Source organism: Panthera tigris, chromosome A1, assembly GCF_018350195.1.
Source record: "Panthera tigris isolate Pti1 chromosome A1, P.tigris_Pti1_mat1.1, whole genome shotgun sequence".
Classification (NCBI taxonomy): Eukaryota; Metazoa; Chordata; class Mammalia; order Carnivora; family Felidae; genus Panthera; species Panthera tigris.
Genome location: NC_056660.1, coordinates 77,782,582 through 77,800,906, shown reverse-complemented (window position 1 = coordinate 77,800,906; position 18,325 = coordinate 77,782,582). Strand labels below are relative to the sequence as shown.

At 46.0% G+C, this 18,325-nt stretch overlaps 1 protein-coding gene across 1 annotated transcript in view; it reads right to left on the bottom strand.

Annotated features, from left to right (window-relative positions):
- MYO16 (myosin XVI) overlaps nt 1-4,681 on the bottom strand; it is a 610,989-nt gene extending 606,308 nt beyond the window's left edge. The window contains exon 1 of the mRNA XM_042980064.1: nt 4,623-4,681. The gene's annotated coding sequence lies outside the window, so the exon portion shown is untranslated. The remainder of the gene's footprint in view (nt 1-4,622) is intronic.
- Between the last annotated feature and the right edge of the window lie 13,644 nt (nt 4,682-18,325).

Here is an 18,325-nt window from a genome sequence, read left to right as displayed (position 1 = left end):
CAGCAAGTTGAATTAGGAACTCAGCCCTCAGCCCCACAAGGAGATGAAGACTTGACCAAGCATAGCCGGTAAAGGTCAGAACAAAGAAGGCTCCTCTCAGCAGTGTTTGCAAGATCAACCTTGAGGACCTGGGGACCAAGAGAAGCAGGAAGCAGGGGTAGAGGGGGTGGGAAGGGTGGGTGAAGAGTGCTGCAGAGGTGGCTTCCGATGCTGGGGCAGGGGAGAGAGGGGCAGGAATAAGGGAGGTGACCTGGAGAGAGGAAGAGACATTCCGAACTCTGCTTGAAGTCAGACAGGCAGGCATGGGGCCTCCAGGTAAGGGGCCCTGCAGGCAGATTTGGGCCTTAAAGCACCCAGAGAGGAAGCCATGGAGGTGCAGGTCTGGAGCTGGGGCTGGGCCACATGCAAGCGGAGAACGTGACAGGGAGGAGAGGAGAAACAGGGCCCACGGGGAGAGCCAGCTGGAGGAGATTCAAGGGAAGAAAGGCCACGGAAGGAGACAAAGGAGCCAGGAGCTGCTAAGGGGTGAGAGGTCTGCTGTCCACGCTGTTCAGCAGCAAGGATGAGGGCAGAGGACCGTCTCTCGAGCAGGGTCTGAGAGGAAGCCGCACTGCAAGGGGCTGAGCAACCCTAATGAAGGGGGTGGTCTAGACAACTCTATCCCAGCTTCCTCCATATCCAGGGACACAAGTGCACTGCAAGAATTATAACGACCGGCTCATTTAAAATCGTTCTTGTTAACACAATCATACAGAAAGAATTGCAATCCAGCAGAGAATACAAATCAGCTTGATGTGACGGTGCCACTTGAAATTTACCATCTATTAGAAAACGGCAACCCTTTGTCTATGCGCACGTTTAGTTACAGGCGGATAATGTGAAGCGAAACTTCCTGAGACCCTCCTGATATACTGTCAGGTCTTCCCAGTTACTGTAATCAAACGGGAGAATAACCAAGTTATCTGTGCAGACTACTGTCTGTGTTGGGAAAGCCAGGTAATTCTAGCTGGTGGGAGCTGGCAAAATGTGAACTCCCGAGCGCCCTCTGCACAGAGCTTCTAAAATGCAGTGCTCACGGAAATCACTCAGGGCTGGCTGAAGGGATGGTCCTGGGTCCCACCCAGATTCTCGTGGGTTCAGGAAACCCACTCTTACCAGGCTCCTCCGGGGGACCTAGATCAGGCAGCCCAGGCAGCACATACTTAGTCCCTGGAGATGTGCGACCTTCTTTCCTAGGTCAAGTGCCTGTGTACTTGAGTGACTGCCCATTCTCAGGAAATATCACAACAAAAATGTTAATGAATTTGTTTCACTTTCCATGGGCTAAAACTCATCAGCATATTTCCCTGAAAAAAGAAAGTCGCTGCTTCAAGAAAGAGGCCAGTGAGTCCAAGTGCCTGATTTCAGTGAATGCATTAGTTTGATATTCTAGAAGCATAGCCTGAATCCATACTGAGGGTCCCATCCCAGGCTGGAGATTGCAAGAGCATGGCTGGAAACAGACTTGAGACAGAACAGAATGTGATAATCACCCACCACAGGGAAGTTCTGGAAGAGCCCTGAATTTTGCCCGGGTGGGTCTACAGAAGGAGAAGGAACAGAATTCAGTGACAGGAAATTGGGAATGTGGAATGAGTGACCATGTCCACTCTCACCTTCCAGGGGCGGCTGAGAGGATTGGAAGAGAACCCAGGTGGGAAAACAACTTGCTTCTCAAGTTCTAACGGTAAAGACACTTGACTTCCTATGACTGCTTCCTCGCCTCAGTGCACCTTGTGTGAAAGGCATCTTTTTTTTATTACCTGGCCTTTTTTTAATCCATAAAGGTAAATTACATATGCATTTCTAAATGAAGTAATTTTCATTTAAAGGTCTCCTGTTCCCTTGACAGCCTCACCCTTTGCTCTGCAAAACTCTTCCAGAGTGATGTGTTATTCCTAGGACAGAAAGGAACAGAACAGCGGAATGGCCAGAAGGCTTGGAGAAAAGGGAACAACAGGAGAAAAGGGTGAGGATAGAAGAGATCAGTCACTGCTATTAAAATGCACCATCTCAGGACCTCGTCAAGATAAAAAGCTTCTGCACAGCGAAGGAAACAATCGGCAAAACTAAAAGCAACTGACAGAATGGGAGAAGATATTTGCCAACGACATATCAGATGAAGGGTTAGTATCCAAAATCTATAAAGAACTTATCAAGCTCAACACCCAAAAAAACAGTCCAGTGAAGAAATGGGCAAAAGACATGAATAGACACTTCTCCAAAGAAGACATCCAGATGGCTAATAGACATGTGAAGAAATGTTAACATCACCGGACACTGCTGTTCGGTAGAAAGACAAAGTCCCAGTAACCTTGCCAAGACCTAGCTCTCTGACCTTGAAAAAATGACCTAAGTCCTCTGAGTCCTGTGCCCTGGTGAGAAGATCCCAAAAAGGCAGGTACATGCTTGAGGTGCTCAACTCACCACAGGTCAAATATAAAGAAGTATCATTTTCAAACATCCTGGTTCCAGTGAAATTTATTTTCTCACTTAGGCAAATGTTTTAACACATTACACGACCCGCAAGTTATGTACACATATACACATACACATATATATTAGGATCGCAAATGCAGCGTATATCATGGTTTGACTCCTGATTGCTTAACAGGGAGGAAATGCTTCTTTTCTTCAAGAACGTTCATGATCTGCAGTGAGCTCACATTTGCCGGGCAATCTTCTTTATCTGCAGGAGTACTGACTTATCCACAGATCCTATTAATGGCCTGGAGCTTGTATGCTGAAGCATTCTCAGATCAGAGGGGATGGGGGGGCGGGGCGTATTTAAAGTATTATTTCACATGCAAAATAAAACTTTAGTTTTTTTAGTATGCACTGAACAAATTTCATTCCCCCAGTTCTCAAAGGACACAGATAAACAGAAACATAGCTTTATGCCCTCTAGATGAAATCGTATTGATTAAACTTATTTCTCCTTTGGTAAGTAAATATCACACTCTGGATGATTTTTACAGCAAGTAACATATCACAGGGGGCGTATTAACACTACCGTGAAAGCAATGCCATATATTCTGGTTTCCAAAAAGTCTATCACACATAAACCTCCTCTGCTCACACAGGTTGGTTACACGGGGCAAGGGGCCATAGCTGTTAGCTACACTACACAGGCTTGTGTAATTTCAATAAACTAAACAACTTCAAACAGACAAATTGTTCTGGAGGACCCTTAACCCACGGTTGCCAAATTACCTTCAAAGCCTTTTAAAATACCAAGAGAGAAATGTAATTTATTCTGGCAGCTATGCAGTGATACCCTAGAGAGGAAACCTGATGGCCCAAAAGGTCTGCCCTTTCCCTGGCCTCAGTCATGTGGCTTCGGTTTAGGGAGCTCCGCGGTGACTCTGGGGTCTCTTGTTGTTAGTCTCCTTTCGAAGTGGAAGTCACCAGGAGATGCATGGATGGACTGCATCCCCAAGAACCCAGGGCAAACTTGCGCGAGGCATGTTAACCCTCATCGGAACAGAGACCCCAAACATTTCACCAGATCTTCAAAGCAAGCCAGGACTGAAACAGGAGAGCGCGCCCCGGGAGCTTCTGCGCTGGGCAGGATGGAGACTGCCTGTTCTCCAGCCTTGCTGCTCAAGGTCTCTCCTCCCGCCGGTTCAGAGCCGTTAAGTTTTACTCGGCCCTGCTTAGCAAAAGCCAACCCCTTCTCCTCCAGGGGCGAAATAATTCTACCAGGTGGCAAAGGATGGACACACAATTTACACGTATTGGCTCACTCCCCAAACAGAGAGCTGAGCCCAGCGAGTGGCTTCAGCTTTTCAGTGTGACACAGATACGCCCGGAGAACTTGATGAAGATCACCCCCATTACCTGTCGGGGGCGTACAAGGCACCGGCCAAACCCAGCACTTGCACCCAGCCGGTGGGTCCTCCCCAGCCCCGGGGAAGGTGGGCGGCGCCCGCGGGAGCTGGGGCCGAGAAGAGCCCCGGATGGGTACCACCGCTGCCCCGCCACTTGGCCCGGGCCCTCCCAGACAATGGGGCGGACGCTGTCCGGCGGGGGTCACGGCCAGGGGTCAGTGGGATCAGTGGGAGAGGCGACGGCCAGGGAGCCCTCCTTCACCCCTACATCTTTGTTCTCTCAAGTAGTGGCCCCTTCTCATCCCCAAAGAGAAAAGGAGGACGGCCCCCTGCTGCCTTCCGGGGAGGAGTGGGGCTCCCCTAAGTGCCCGCGCCGCTGCCCTCACCTCCCGCCGCAACCACAGGCTTCCAGGTCCCTGCAAACTGCCAGTTTCGCCTCCTCTCCTGGGCTACGTCCAGAGTTGGGAGGCTTCCGCGGTCACACACCTCCCCGCGTCCCCTTCCCCGGAAAGGACCGCCAGCCTCCTCTCCACGCCCCCCTCTCCACGCCGGCTCTCGGGCCGGGCACCCCGCGACCTCGGCGCGAGCACCCCCGAGCCCTCCCGGAGTCGCCACCGGCGCCGCGGGGCAGGGGTGCCTCTGCGCCCCGCCGGCCTCCAGACCCGGACGAGGCTGCTCGGCCAACCGCCCCGCGGCGGGGACCGCGCCCCACGCCCCGAGCCCCGCCGCCCCGCCGCCCCGCCGCCGCCCTACCTGCCGAGAAAGGTCCGCGAGAGACGCGTGCAGCCGGGGGCGCGAACGCGGGATCAGCTCCGGGCGCGGCGCGAACGCGGGGATCCGCTCCGGGCGCGGCGCTGCGCGTGTGCGCCGGGTGCGCGTGAGGCGGGTGCGCGGGGCCCCTGCGCCCAGGGCCGCGGCGCGCTCGGGGCGGGCGCGGTGCGCGCAGCCGGGCCGGCGGGAGGCTGGCCGCGGCCACTCGGAGCCCGCCTCCGGGACCCGCGGCCGCCCTCGCCCCTCCCTGCGCGCCCCGCCGGCCGCGGGGCTCGGCTCCAGGCCCCGGGGGGGGGGGGCGCCGCCTGCCCCGCTCCCGCCACGGCCCCTCGGCTCCCGCCGCCCTCCGCTCCCGCCGGGGTGGTCGCCCGGGGCTCCGGCCGCCCTGCTGCCCACGCTCTCCCGCGCCGAGACCGCGCCTCTCTCCGCTCCTCCGATCCCCCCCTCCGGCTTCTCCCTCCCCTCGCTTTGCTGACAGGCTAAGAATGGGGCTCCCGCGTCCAACTTTTCCTTCCCGACTCCAGCAAGAGGACTGGGCGCTGGAGGGGAAGGAGGTGGCCCCGGCGTGGGTCTCCTGCGCCGTGACCCAGAGTTGTGACCTGGGGCGGGCATCCCCCTTCCCACCCCCCCGGACAGTCCGACCAGAACAAAGGCCATCGCGGGGACTGTGGCAGTTGTCAGTAGATGAGATGAGATGATACAGAGGCCATACGGAGCCTTGAGATTCCCCTGAATTCTCGAAAATAGGAATTTCAGGTGGGACAAGATAATCATGGGCAAGGTCAAGGCTCTCTCTGGGCATCTGGTCTCTGTTATAATTTTCATGACAGAGTAGAAGACGTGCCCACCCACCCCCACCCCCAAATTTTGTTCCTGCTTGGCCCTGTAAACAGTCCGCATTTCGCCAAGAGAACTCTAGGCTGTCTTAATTCTGAAGTTAATGTGGTGCATGCGCCTGCACACAAACACACACACACACACACACACACACACACACACACACACTATAGTATATAGTCGCAAAGGGTCTTGTATATAACACATAACTTTATTCAAATGACTTTATAGTCATATTAATTATTCAGAATATTCTTATCCAAAATACGTGATACATGAATATGTAAAAAACAATGTGGCGTTCAGAAAATTTCCTACTTACGTGGTGTTAGCCCCTGCATGTCCGGGAGTGGATTAAAGGACGATTCTGAGATACTGTTGTGATGTTCACTTAGATTTCCTATTTTTCCATGCACTGAGATAAATTTTGTGAATTTTAAGATGTCTTAAGGATCGATTGAGTTACCCTCTATGCTATGACATGACGTATATGAAGGTGTTTTCCACACATAATGTGACAAGAATGTAGTCCCAACTCAGATTTCATTCTCACAAAAATAATTTACAGAATCAGTGAATTTATGAAAGCAATTCAACCGTGGCACTAAGGATAATATGGACTAGTAAGAATGATTCTGAATTAAAAGTAAAATAAATACTTCAGCACATAATGGTTTTCTTGGCATTTTATACACTGGCACCAAGAAATAGCAAATGTGCTGTGAGGAGTATTACCCATTTCCATACTTATTGTGTGGCATTTTATCTGAAACCATTCTGTTTCTCTCTATATTGTTAAGTTTCTTTTTTTTTTTAAGTTTATTTATTTTGAGGGGGGGGGGGTGGAGGGACAGAGAGAAAGAATCCCAAGCAGGCTCTCAATGTCAGTGAAAAGCCCAAATCGGGACTCAATCCCAGGAACCGTGAGGTCATGACCCGAGCTGAAACCAAGAGTTGGTCCCTTAACCACTGAACCACCCAGGGGCCCCTATATTGCAAGATTTCTACAGTAGGAGAAACTTGCACATATTTATCAAAAGTTAGTTCTGGTAGCCAGCACCCAAGACTATAATATCAAACAAGAGATGCCAGTTAATATACTAAAATGGATTCAACAGGACAGTTTATGTTTTATAACACTAAGGTGCTTATCCTTCTCAAATATAGGTTATATATTTGATAAGTGTTTATATCTGTTATATATCTAAGTTTCTATGTTAGCACCTTATGAGAAAAAAGTGTGAGAGAAATATATAAAGAAAACCCATTGATCACAAACAATATCGTATTTGTATTCTAACTATTCCCATCACACTCTGCCTCATCAGTCACCACAGTGGCTTCAAATACACAACTGACTTTGATAAGGTTTTAAAAAATGATTCTGCTATCCAAGCATAAAGGCAATATATTATTAAGAACGTCAATATTGGTTCAGTTCCCGAAGGTAATTTTCCTCTGTAAAGTGAGATACAAATGCTGGTCTGCCGTTGGCGAGCCCTCTGTTTACATGGAGACATCAGATTCTGAAATAGTAATTATTTCTCTCTTGCAGAAACGGGCATGATCCAGCTTGGCAACCCCCTGAGGGACAGGCTAGTAAAAGAAGAATGTCTTAAATAGAAACCCCAGAGAACCTGGCTACGTGCACGTCTTGACTTAAAGTTTTTGTCACTTTTCAGAACATCAATTACTCAGTCTCATCCCATGGAAAAGTGTGTGCAGTGACTTCTTTGTACTTTACTACACTCCTAATCTGTCCTCTAATAGACCGTTCTCAAACTGGAAATTTAAGCACAGAAATAATTTGCTAATTCTTAGTAGTTTGGGACACAGAGACACGCATTCCCAATAAAACAACACATCCACATTAGTCGTGTCCCTACAAGCATTGGTAGGAGTCAACAAATGGAGAATGTCGTGTGTATTACCTGGAAACAGAGTTTTCTAAGTCACTGCACAGTTACACACTGCAGGGATTACCCTGCTTTACAATTTGTATGAAAGTCTGGTTTCTCTATCTATTTGCTATTGACTGAATGTTTGTGTACTCCCAACATTTGTATGTTGAAATCCTAACCCCGGTGTGATGGCGTTAGAAGGAGGGGGACTTTGGGAGGTGATCAAGTCACGAGATGGAGCCCCCTTCAAGGGGATTGGTGTCCTTATGAGAAGACACAGTGAGCTTGCTTGTCAGGTCTCTGCCCCATGGGGACACAATGAGAAGACAGTCCCCTGCAACCCAGAGGAGGGTCTTCCCCAGGAACCCCCATGCCAGACCCTGATGTAAGACCGCTAGCTTCCATAAGTTTGTGTTGTTGATGAGCCACCCAGCCTGTGGTCATTAGTCATAGCGACCCAAACTAAGACACCGTCTTATCCATTATTCGGGGGGGGGGGCGGTTGCAATCCCCAGCCATAACCATGAACTTCCATATTTCTTCATGCAGACCTGTCAGTTTTCATGTCGCGTATGTAGAATTTCTGTTTTCAGTGCATAATGTGTCGAATTGTCACGTACTCCTAAGGAACTGACCCCTTAATCATTTGGAAACAATCTGCTTTATCCCTCGGAATATTCCTTGAGATGAAATTTACTTTTTGTTATACTGATACAGCCACCCAGCTTTCTTTTGATTAGTGTCAGCGCCATATCTCATTTCATCTTTTCTCCTTTAAACTATTTGTAACTTTATATGTAAAGTGTGATCCTGTTGGAGGTGGGCGTCAAGAGGATGTGACCACCAGTTGACCTGTGAGTTGGCCCCAGGGCGATCAGAGGCCCCCACACCCTCCCCTGTTCTTGGAATGTACATTCTGTCTTCACGGACGCAGCCCCTGAGCAGCATTGTGCTGTTAAGATCATCGGGATGGTCCCCGTGCCTGCATGCCAGGTAAGCCTCTATATAAACTTTAAGATCCTGGTAAGGAGATGGAGAAACCTACTGATTTTGCCACAGCCCAAGACAAGCCTCCAAGGTAAAGTTTCATGCATTAAAACTTCTACCTTCCCATCTGGAACAGCCGGCCTCTTCCTTCTGTCTTTCCTTGACCTCTGGGTACGGGAGCCAGTTCCAGATTTTACCAGAGAGGCTTCCGACTTTGTAAACCAACAGATTCTTGTAAAAACCGTATCATTAGGTCTTGGTTTTTTGTTGTTGTTGTTTTTTTTTTTCAATCCAATGTTACAATCTCCGCTTTTTAATCAGACAGTTGGCACAATTCACATTGATCTCAGGTGGACATAAAGTATGAGAATTTTACATCAGGATTCTTCCACATAGTCCATATATGGACTAAAGTCTCAGGGCACAGGAATAGGGCTATGGCTTAAAGCCTGCCTACATCTGATTTGCCCATCCAATTAGGAGGTGTAAAGACAGTAATTTCACTCAGTGTAAATCTCTTGTGAAAAGGTCTATCTGTATAATATGTACATTGCTACACAAAAGGATCTTTACCTAGAAACATATGCAAATCAGGGGTGCCTGGATAGCTCAGTCAGTTAAGCGACTGACTCTTGATTTCTGCTCAGGTCATGATCTCCCAGTTCATGAGCCCCTGAATCGGGCTCTGGGCTGACAGTGTGGAGCCTGCTTGGGATTCTCTCTCTCTCTGCCTCTCCCATGCTCGCTCTCTCTCTCTCTCAAAATAAATTAATTTAAAAAAAAAGAAAAGAAAAGTTAAAAAATGCAAATCAGAAGAGGCCAATTGACATCTACTTTTTTATACCAGACCATCTATCAAATGATATTAAAGCCACAGAGGTGTCTCAATGATATCTTTAAGTTACCCGTCATTTATTCAAGAGATAAATGTGAACAGTGATTAATGAACAAATGCCAGAAAATAACAGCAATTAGCTAATTCTCAAAGTGGAAACATTTATGTAGCTTACCAAGTCCCTTGGTATAGAAATGCCACTCTCCTCTCTGACGAGTTAAGTCATTTGTTATAGCCACGGGTTCATAGTCACCTCCTGTTCAAATAGTCTATGTTTTGCTTAAAATCAAATAATGCCTTGCCATTAAGACATGTTCTTCAAGAAACAAATCCCTAATTAATATTGAACACAAGGGGTTAAAAATCTAGTTTTTAAAAAATTAATGAAAGTTGTTAAAACATTATCCTGGAAACATACACCTGCTATAACTTTTCTTTTACAACAAAATTGTTAAGTTTATTTTTGAGAGAGAGAGAGACAGAGAGCAAGTGGGGAAAAGGCAGAGAGAGAGGGAGACACAGAATCTGAAGCAGGCTCCAGGCTCTGAGTTGTCAGCACAGAGCCCAAGATGGGGCCAAACCCATGAACCGTGAGATCATGACCTGAGCCGAAGTCAGACACTTAACCAACTAAGCCACACAGGCGCCCCGCATGTACTTTAACTTTGAACTTTTAAACTATGACAGTTTCAATTACGTCCCTCAAAAAAGTATGGATATTTCATGAAAAGACAGAATGACGGTCCTGAAAAAGATCTTAAAGGTAAGTTATGTTATTGATGAAGAGACTAAAGTCTGCAATAAGTGAGATGCATTGGCCCCAAATTTATTCAAATATATCGACCTGAAAAGGATCAAGAAAACCCATCACTCAATTTGTATCTTAATCATGATCTTCAGAAAATCATGAAATGTCAATGGCAGAATTTCTGAATTTGCATCTTTTTAATAATTACGTAAGCCCTGCACTAACTCTAAATGGTCAAAAGGAATCAAGTCAGGTATCTGGTATAACCAGTATCTCAGTACTAACCAATAAAAGACAGTTTTTGGAGACCACTGTTTTTACAAAGGAAGGTTAGAGGAAGTGTCCACAGGAAGACACTTACTACGTTAGCCACAACAGTGCAGGATAGCCAGTTACTTGCTGGATTTCCACAATCTGCACACGCAAAAGAGGGCTGAATATGGAAGATTCTCAACTGAGGCAATTACCTGGTCCATCCCCATCTGTTGAAGTGCGAGGATTTTCATTTTTCCTTAGCGTATCCACCCCGTAACTATTATGATGAGAAATGAGAAACATTTAGCTGGCAAAATGACAGAGAAAATGGCATTCCATACTTAGAATCTGGTTTATTTTCCGCTGAAGTCCCTCTCGTGGGTATATATTCTGTTTTGTTTTGTTTTGTTTTGTTTTTTTCCTGGCTACTTTATCAGAGAATAAAAGCAGTTATTTAGACAAAAAAAAACTAGAATGCTGTTGGGAACAGTGTTCCAGCTGTCCTGTCCGTGAGCACCCACTCTGAATCCTCTCATGTCTGGGGCTGCTGGAGAATATAACAGTGCACCTTACTATCGCATGTCCATGTTCCTCTGCAAAAGCTATCCTCACCTGTAGGCACTTCATTCCACTTGCCCAGCAGAGATTAGCAGATGCCTAACCTGTTGAACTTGGGATGGGGCCTGAGGTTTCTGGGTATCAAGGTAGCAAAGATCTTTGCTGCGTGCCTGGACCGTTCAGTGCTTTCTGGTGACCAGCTCTGCCATCCCCGAAGTACAACTGAGTCACGATTGGAATGGCTTGTGTTGAGCTCTTGTTCTGACTTGATGGTAGTTTTTAATCTTCCCAAGAATCTGATACGAGGGTAGTCCACCTTGCTGTATTCAGATTCGGGTAAGATAATGAACTGACACATTGCCATTCACAATCGTGACGCAAGGTCTTGATGTTTTCCTCTGTGTGAAGAACCCATTCGACCAAAAATGTATATATCGTTTCCTACAAGGAGGCTGCGTAGAAACTTCAGTGGCTCCAAAATGGCGTTGTTGCTTCAGATTCCACTTTTGACAATGACATCGTGGCAAGTGCCGTGTATTTCCCTAATAACAAGTTTTTCAAGACTTCCAGAATCTTTCTTGCAGTAGATGATATCTGCGTGGCTCTCAGAGAAGGCACGCTCCCTTGAGCCCTGGGAAGGGTACAGCCCACGACCACAGAACCATTCTGTGGCTCCAATTTATGGAGATTATTTAAATATTTGGGAGCCTGGTTGTTCAAATCTTCACCTTTATTTGCCAGGCTGTGAAACAAATGACTTTTGTAATCATTTAAGTAAAAGGTATGTCTGGGGGGGGGGGGGCACCTGGATGGCTCAGTCAGTTAAGTGTCCAACTTTGGCTCAGGTCATGATCTCATGGTTCATGAGTTTGAGCCCCACGTCGGGCTCCGTGCTGACAGCTCAGAGCCTGGAGCCTGCTTCCGATTCGTGTCTCCCTCTCTCTCTCTCTCTGTCCTTCCCCTGCTCGCGCTCTGTCTCTGTATCTCAAAAATAAATAAACATTAAAAAAGGAAAGAAAGAAAAGGTATGTCTAATTAGGACAAGAAAATAAGAAGATGGGGACTGAGTTTCCCATTTCTGTCATAACCAACAACTTGGTTGTAACTAACATATTACCGTACCTTCCACCTTCAACCTAATGTCAAATATAAACATTCCGTAAAATCACACACAAAAAAAACCCATAGGGAGCATAACCTGGATGATGTTTCCTCTGACAGTTGGTGGAAATCCTTGACTTATAACAGTGTTGTAGACACACACCCAAGGCTCATCCACAATGGCCATTCCCCCATTCTGAAGATGAGCAACCAGACGACCACAGCACTGTGGTCTTGCCAAGCACAGAGGATTGGCCTCTAGGAACTGTCTGAATGTCCCTGTCTACTACTTCTGTCATCTGGTTTGGTTTCCACTGATTATTTTTTCTTACTATTATGGGACACATTTTCGTATTTCTTTGCATGCCTGGTTATTTTTGATTGCATGCAATTTTCCTTTTTGGTTGCTAGATAGTTTGTATTCTTACAAATATTCTTGAACTTTGTTCTGTGATACGGTTACGTCACTTGAAAATTGTTGGGTCCTTTTGGATGTTACTTTTAAGCTGTCATTTTGGACACAAGACAAAAGAAAGGTTCAGTCTAGGTCTGACTGTCCCCTGCATCTGAGCTGTATGAGTATCTATGTGAAGTTCTCTACCTCGTGCTCCTCAAATTAAGGGGTTTCCCACTGTGACTATTGGAAATAGAAATTATTCCTTGCCCAGTGTGAGCTCCATTGATTGCTCCCTATAATTTTTTGAGTAGTTACTTTCCAGCCTCCGGTATTTTCTTCATGTGTGAACAGATCAATACTCATGTGAATAACTGAGGAGGGCCACCTACAGATTTCTGGGGTCCTCTCACCTCTGGCGTGCCGTCTGTGAACTTCGGTCAACATGGTGTCCTCAGACTCTCAGCCTGTTTTCTCGGCACAGGAAACGACAGGGCTCCACCTGGGTTCTCCTTCCTGCACCTGACATCTTCTCAGGGCAGTAAGCTCAGTGGTCACTGTCTTTTATTGTAATCTTGAAAAGTATTATTCGTGCATTCATGTCTTTTGTCTTACTGTTTAGTTGTTTTAGGCTGGAGGGTAAATTTGGCTTGTATGAGTCCTTCCTGGTCAGAAGTAGAAATCTTTGCTTATGTGTTGTCAGACCTCTCGTAAGAATTTTCTTGAACAATCAGTACCTGTGGTGAAGGGAAATGAAGAAAATCAGTTTAGGGAAATGAAGGAAATCGATTCAAATATAAAAACTTCTAAAAATGCAAACTAACCGAAAACCTCACTTGTCTGTATATTTCATACATTTTGAATGAACCAGCTAAAAATAAAATACCTCCAGTGTACCTCATAGCAAAATACCCAGAACAAATTATAAGAATTCCAGCAATTGGACTGATAGCTCGGAGCCTGGAGCCTGCTTTGGATTCTGTGTCTCCCTCTCTCTCTCTGCCCCTCCCCCTCCCCCCCCCCTCAAAAATAAATAAACATTAAAAAAAAAGATTCCAGCAATTATCCTGTCATTGTAATCCAAATTTTAATTCAAGTTCTTCTAACAATTAATATTCCTACTCCATAGTAGACAGTCTTGGGGCACCTGCGTGCATTGGTTGAGCGTCTGACTCCTGATTTCAGTTCAGGTCATGATCTCCACGGTTCGTCAGATCGAGCCCCAAGTCGGGCTCCGCGCTGACTTGGGTTTCTCTCTCTCTCCCTCTCTCTCTGACCCTCCCCCATTCTCAAGCATGCCCACACACTCTGTATCTCTCTCTCTCTCTCTCAAAACAAGTAAATAAACATTTAAAAAAAAATAGTAGACAATCTTTCACCAGTCTTTTCAAAGAGGATACTGTGCTGTAAATGAGTAAGAGATAAAGACACATTCAGATTCTCTGAACCCTGAGTTGCCCTGAGATACAGGATTTGTGAGGTTCCCATTCTCCCCTAAACTGTAAGAATTTGGTTTCTCCAGAAAAGTACTGGGGGCTACTTTTCAGGCTTCCTAGCCAAGTGAACATCTCCTACCATGTTAACCTCACTCTCATCTTTTCTTCTTAAATGTACCCATTCTCTGCTGAAGGAGGTGAGCACGGGATGCCCTGTGAGCTGGCTCCGGGCACTTGGAATGTCCAGTCCTCTCTTCTGTCCTTGGAATATACACGGCGCTCACCATTCCTACAGGAGGAGAGGAGCCATTTTCTAGGACAAGCGTTGAGAGAGTAATGCGTTGCTGAGATCACAGGGGTGGGTACGCGACTGAACCCTGTTAAAGCCTCTCTCTGGAGGGCTGGTGCAGAAATCTGCTTGTGTTGCGGCTACCCCAAAACAAGCCTCCTATCAGTTCCCTGGCCCCTTACGCCTACCACCACCAATCTGGTGGGGAGGTGGGGGGGTAGGGAGGTGGGTTCTGCTTCTTTCTTTGGTCCCTATTACCCTTCTGTAAATGGCAGCCCAGTTTCAAATTTCACCCTCCCTACCCTGAGGTTGCAAACCAACATTAACATGCATTAGTTACCATGGAGACACTAATGTCATTTGTATATGCACAACTTCTTGACGAAAAGATGACTTTTACAGACAACTTCAGACATGACCTCGTGGCTACTGAGACCACATTGTAAATCTAGGAGTTGTTATGAAAGGGTTTACAACCTTATAAACATAACATTGACCTGGAAACGTTTATTTTCTTAAATTTGAGCCTAGCGGACACACAGCGTTAACGTTAGTGCAGGTGTACAACTTAGTGATTTTGACAAGTTTATACGTTACGCCACATTTATCACAAGTCCTTCCGGAAACATTTTTCCTTTTAAAATATTCTTACTTTAGAGCACAATTTTATAATTTAAATATATTTCCCCATTAATGTATAATTACGCATTATGTTTTCTTCTCATTCCTTTTGGATTCGAGCAATCGGCATAAGGCAAAGATCAGTGGTACTAAAAACCCCTGGGGTAAAGAAGATGTGTTTCTGCTAAATTCTCTTATTAAGCGAATGTTCGGCATTGCTACATGAGTGCAATTTACATTAAAACTATTTCAGGGACATCAAAGGGTCTAACACTCAGATATGTTTCACTTTATCAAACAAAGGGCAGATTGCTTTCCTAGAGTGAGCTTCAAGCTTGTTGACCTGTGACCTCATGGATGTGTTTATCATGTGAGCTCTGCAGTCCAGATTCATCACATAAAGCCACACGCCAGCTCCCTTCCTCCCGGGGCCCTCGTTCCGTCCTGCTTACTCGTCTCGTGGGTCTTACTGCCTCAGGCTTAGCCCCTTCCAGGCTTTCTGGTCACACAGACTCTGATTCCAGCTTAATTACTCCCTCAGTTACCCCTCTCTGTTCAGATAGAATTTTTATACACTGACTTAAAATGGGATGCGTTTCCTGAACCAAGACTCTGAGCCTTGTTTTCATTCCTAGTAACACTTTCTTCCCAGAGCAGCACCATCATGCTGAAGTGGATTCTGTCTCCACTTTTTTTTTTAAGTTTATTTCTTTATTTTGAGAGAGACAGAGACAGTGTGAGTGGAGGAGGGACAGAGAGAGAGAGAGACAGAGACAGAGAGACAGGGAGAGAATCCGAAGCAGGCTCTGTGCTGCCTGCACAGAGCTGTTGGGGGGTTCGAACCCACAAATGGTGAGATCATGACCTGAGCTGAAACCAAAAGTCAAGACATTTGACCAACTGAGCCCCCCCCGAGGCGCCCCGATTCTGTCTCCAACTTCATGAAGTCTGCTTAAGCTATAACTCTGTGGTTCATTCTGTTCTGACACTGGTATTTTACCTGTTGTTGCTAATCTACACAGGACAGCAAGATTCTCTGCCATTTCTCATTAGTGTTATCTACCTATTTTGAAAGATATGATTAAATGACCAGGATAAGTGATCATGAAACCTTATTACAATTCCAACAGTTCTTAATATTTTATTGTTGCAATAAACAGTTTCAAGCAGCTGAATCCGACAGACCTAGGGATTTATGTAATTGCTATGGTAGGCACTTCAAGCTAATCAGACAAGGTAAGACGTTCATTTAAACTGTTGTAGTTAACATTTTCTAGTAGCCACAACAGCTTTCAGTTTCTTCTTGTGGGTTTTTTTTTTTTTAAATCTTACACTTATAACTTAGTTCAATAGAATATATTCTTTGTGATCATTACCATCTTATATATTTTTAAAACATTTTTACTGTTTGTTCATTTTTGAGAGAGAGAGAGACAGCATGAGCAGGGGAGGGGCAGAGAGAGAGGGAGACACAGAATCTGAAGCAGGCTCCAGGCTCTGAGCTGTCAGCACGGAGCCCAACGCGGGGGTCGAACTCACAGACCGCGAGATCATGACCTGAGCCACCAAGGCGCCCTACCATGTTATAGTTTAATTTTTTCTTCTACGGGGCACCTGGGCGGCTTAGTCAGTTCAGCGTCTGACTTCAGCTTGGGTCATGATCCCATGGTTCGTGAGTTCAAGCCCCTCCTCTGCTGGCACTCTGTATCTCTCTCTCTCTCAAAAATAAATAAACGTTAAATATTTTTCTTCTAGGAACATTTTTGATACTTACTCTTAGATATCTTGAGTTCTCCTGTCCCTATCCCATCTCCACCATGATCTTGGGTCTTAGATGACCTTACAAGTTCATCCATGAGAGTCTATCCAATCTTCCAGATTCCCCAAACACCTATCGGACAAGGCATTTAAAATTACTCTTCCTGCGCTCTGTGGTCAGGTCAGAACTGTAAGAAACTGTGGAATCTGAGATGGTAAAAATGGAATGAATGCGGGGAAGTGACAGCATGCTTGCTTGGGACACGAATGGGAAGCAAAAGCAGCTGGTGGAGGAGAGGCCATCCTGGGAGGTGGTTCTAAGGGGGGTCAGGGAACTTGCAGGGGAGGGCCCTGTTAGGAAAGCTGCCCAGAAGGAAAAGTAAAGGGACACAGCAGAGCTGTCTCGGAGTCAGCAGCCAGCTCACCTTCTGGGTTCTGCCGTCTTCCTTCTCATGCAACCATGAAAACAAGCAAGCAGGTTCACTGTCCTGCTGCTTGTAACTAGGATACCGTCTTAGGTAAGAGCATTGTCCTCCTATTAAAAAAACAAAAAACAAAAAAACAACAACAACAACACTCTGGGGACACCTGGATGGCTCAGTCCATTGAGCATTCGACTTCAGCTCAGGTCATGATCTCCAGGTCTGTGAGTTCGGGCCCCACATCCAGCTCTGTGCTGACAGCTCAGAGCCTGGAACCTGCTTGGGATTCTGTGTCTCCTTCTCTCTGCCCCTCCCCCACTTGCACTCTGTCTCTCTCTTTCTCTGTCTCTCTCTCTCTCTCTCTCTCTCTCTGTCTTTCAAAAATAAAAATAAACATTAAAAAAAAATAAACTCTTACTTTCATGCTAGCTGCCATTTCTTAGCAACAAACTCTTTTCTTCCAAAAATAGAAAGAACACATTTAACAACAGAAATGTTGGAGAGACTGGGAACTAACATAAGACCAGGAAATTCCCTGCTAATGGGCAGAAGTAAAGATACAATGTCTCTTCCACTTGCTACAAAGTCCTGAGGTACCCTGCAGGGGAAGTACAATACACAAGGTGCCCCTGGAAGATGTGAGAGAGCCCAGAAAAGGCTGGAAATCCCAAAGCCTTGTTTCTGATTCTATAAGGTTTCTGTTCATTCATAATAAGGAGTTTGTGGCAGATGGAGGTTCCTCCCGAAAGCATTTCACATCCACTTGGCTCTCGGAAAACCATCCCCTACCCTGGGGCCGATGTGCTGGAGGCCTGATGGGGTCTCAACCAAGGTCAGACCCCTCTGGTACCTGTGCTCCTGCCTTAACCAGAGGTGCCAGTGTGCAACCGAGACCCCATTTGTCCCAGTGTGAGAACCTCTGTCATCAGGCATTTCTGCTTTGTTTTAAATCCATGGTGTACCTGCCATCACCTCTGGGCATTTCAGGAATATCTTTGTACTAGACTACGCTTGCCAGAGAAAATGAGGCATCGCTTCAAACAAACCTCTAGAAACCGAAGGGGTTTGTTTTAGCCACTAGATTTTCATGTGGTTATTCTTTATTCCTATTTTATTAGAAAATTGCTAAGAGTAAAAGGAAAAACATTATTATTGATCTCTGAAAACACAATGTTCACAACTTGACTTTTAGCAATTACATCTCATGGGTTTTGTTTAAATGTTTTTTTTTTAATTTGTTTTTAATGTTTATTTATTTTTGAGAGAGACAGAGACAGAGACAGAGCCTGAGTGGAGAAGGGGCAGAAAAAGGGAATCACAGAATCCGAAGCAGGCTCCAGGCTCTGACACACAGAGCCCGATGTGGGGCTGAACTCATGAATGTTGAGATCATGACCTGAGCCGAAGTCAGACGCTTAACCGACTGAGCCACCCAGGCACCCCTCTATCTCGTGTTTTTAATAATACCAAGTACAATCGTGATATGTGATTATTACATTACTCAACATTCTCCATTTGCTTCCACCATAAAATGTATTTAAAA